At 51.1% G+C, this 2,697-nt stretch overlaps 1 pseudogene; it reads right to left on the reverse strand.

The window, feature by feature from the left end:
• Positions 1-654: 654 nt before the first annotated feature.
• On the reverse strand, positions 655-1,512 carry LOC132423707 (small ribosomal subunit protein uS2 pseudogene; annotated as a pseudogene).
• Between the last annotated feature and the right edge of the window lie 1,185 nt (positions 1,513-2,697).

The following is a 2,697-nucleotide window of genomic DNA, read 5'->3' on the forward strand; positions in this document are numbered from 1 at the left end:
ATAAAAGCTTAATCTGCTAACCCCAACCTCCCACTTCATCCCTATCCCAACCCCCTCCCCCTTGGCAACCACCAGTCTGTTCTCTATGTCCGTGAGTCTGTTTCTGTTTTGTAGATAGGTTCACTTGTGTCATATTTTAGATTCCACTTATAAATGGTATCATATGGTATTTATCTTTCTCTTTCTGACTTACTTCACTTTGTATGATAATCTCTGGTTGCATCCATGTTGCTGTGAATGGCATTATTTCGTTCATTTTTATGGCTGAGTAGTATTCCATTGTATATATGTACCACATCTTCTTTGTCCATTCATCTGTGGACAGACATTTAGGTTGTTTCCATGTCTTGTCTATTGTGAATAATGCTGCTATGAAATAGCGGTGCATGTATCTTTTTGAATTATAGTTTTGTCTGGATATTTGCCTAGGAGTGGGATTGCTTGATCATATTGGTAATTCTATTTTTAGTTTTCTGAGGAACCTCCATACTGTTTTCCACAGTGGCTGCACCAACTTACATTCCTACCAACAGTGTAGGAGGGTTCCCTTTTCTCTGCATCCTCTCCAGCATTTGTTATTTGTAGACTTTTTTTTTTTTTCAACTTTTTGTTTTCCGTCAACCTATTTCCATTTTAAGAGTGTGGAAGAACAGCTTAAGATGATTCACTGGTTGTTCCTACCCATTCAGTGGCCTGAGCAGTGGGAGCTGCAGACCAGTCTTCAGTGTCAGGTTGAGCACTCCAGTCTTCAGTGGGGAACGGCTGAATAGGCACAGAGGGCACCTGCACACATTCGGACCAGTCTGCCACCTCAGGTTGAGAAGCAGTGAACTCAGGATCTGGAGCAGACCATTCACTCTGAAATTCCTCCTTGGTCACAGCTTTCTTGGCTGTCACCTGCTCTTCCTTTTCAATCTCTTCAGGATCTCTGTAGAAGCAGAGATCAGCCATGACCTCCCATGGTTGTTCACGGGAGATGGTGCCACGCATGTGCAGAACATCCTCGGCGAGCATTCACCACATCAGACCCACTGACTGGGCTCCCTTCTTGTTGCATGGGATGGCAATGTCCACATAATACAGAGGAGAGTCTGCGTTACACAAAGCAATAGTAGGCAGGTTAACGTAAGAGGCCTCTGTGAGAGGCTGGTGGTCAGCTCTGGGATCAGTAACCACCGGAAGTCTTGGCTCCCGGAAGGCTGCCTGGATCTGGTCAGTGAAGGTTCCAGGAGTGAAGTGGCTCACAATAGGAGTGGCTCCGGTGGCAGCAGTAAACTTCAGCACAGCTCGCTGGCCAGTATTCCTGGAGGATATGACACTGACATCAGCTGGGTTTTCAATGGCAATAATGGGACGAGCTGCCAACAGAAGCTTCTCCTAGGTTCTCTTCCTTTTGTACATGTACTATTCCATTTGGAAGTCAAGGTTGCTGCCACCTAAGTGGGTTCCTGCTGCAAGGAATTTGAAGACATCCTCCTCCTTCATCTGCAGGACATCAAGGGCTCCAGACATTGTGGAAGTTTCCCTTTAAGTTACGATGGGAGGGCTAGAGCTTCAAGATGGCAGAAGAGTAAGATGTGGAGATCACCTTCCTCCCCACAAATACATAAGAAATACATCTATATGTGGAACAATCCCTACAGAACACCTACTGAAAGCTGGCAGAAGACCTCAGACCTCCCAAAAGGCAAGAAACTCCCCACGTACCTGGGTAGGGCAAAAGAAAAAAGAAAAAACAGAGACAAAAGAATGGGGACGGGTCCTGCACCAGTGGGAGGGAGCTGTGAAGGAGGAAAAGTTTCCACACACTAGGAAGCCCCTTCGTGGGCGGCGGAGACTGTGGGTGGCGAAGGGGGGAAGCTTCAGAGCCACGGAGGGGAGAGCAGCAACAGGGGTGCAGAGGGCAAAGCAGAGAGAGTCCTGCAGGGAGGATCGGTGCCTGCAAGCTCTCACCAGCCCGAGAGGCTTGTCTGCTCACCCGCCGCGACGGGTGGGAGCTGGGATCTGAGGCTCCAGCTTTGGAGGTTAGATCCCAGGGAGAGGACTGGGGTTGGCTGCGTGAACACAGCCTGAAGGGGGCTAGTGCACCACAGCTAGCTGCGAGTGTGTCCAGGAAAAGGTCTGGAGCTGCCAAAGAGGCGAGAAACTTTTTCTTCCCTCTTTGTTTCCTGGTGCGAGAGGAGAGGGGATTAAGAGCGCTGCTTAAAGGAGCTCCAGAGACGGGCGCGAGCCGCGGCTAAAAGCGCGGACCCCAGAGACGGGCATGAGACGCTAAGGCTGCTGCTGCTGCCACCACGAAGCCTGTGTGCGAGCACAGGTCACTATCCACACCTCCCCTCCCAGGACCTGTGCAGCCGCCACTGCCAGGGTCCCGGGATCCAGGGACAACTTCCCCGGGAGAACGCATGGCGCGCCTCAGGCTGGTGCAACGTCATGCCGGCCTCTGCCGCCGCAGGCTCGCCTCGCATTCCGTACCTCTCCCTCCCCCCCGGTCTGAGTGAGCCAGAGCCCCCGAATCAGCTGCTCCTTTAACCCCATCCTGTCTGAGCGGTAACAAGTGCCCTCAGGTGACCTACACGCAGAGGCGGGGCCAAATCCAAAGCTGAGCCCCTGTGAGCTGTGTGAACAAAGAAGAGAAAGGGAAATCTCTCCCAGCAGCCTCAGAAGCAGCGGATTAAAGCTCCACAATCAACTTGA

This window comes from Delphinus delphis, chromosome 1 (assembly GCF_949987515.2).
Source record: "Delphinus delphis chromosome 1, mDelDel1.2, whole genome shotgun sequence".
Taxonomy (NCBI): domain Eukaryota; kingdom Metazoa; phylum Chordata; class Mammalia; order Artiodactyla; family Delphinidae; genus Delphinus; species Delphinus delphis.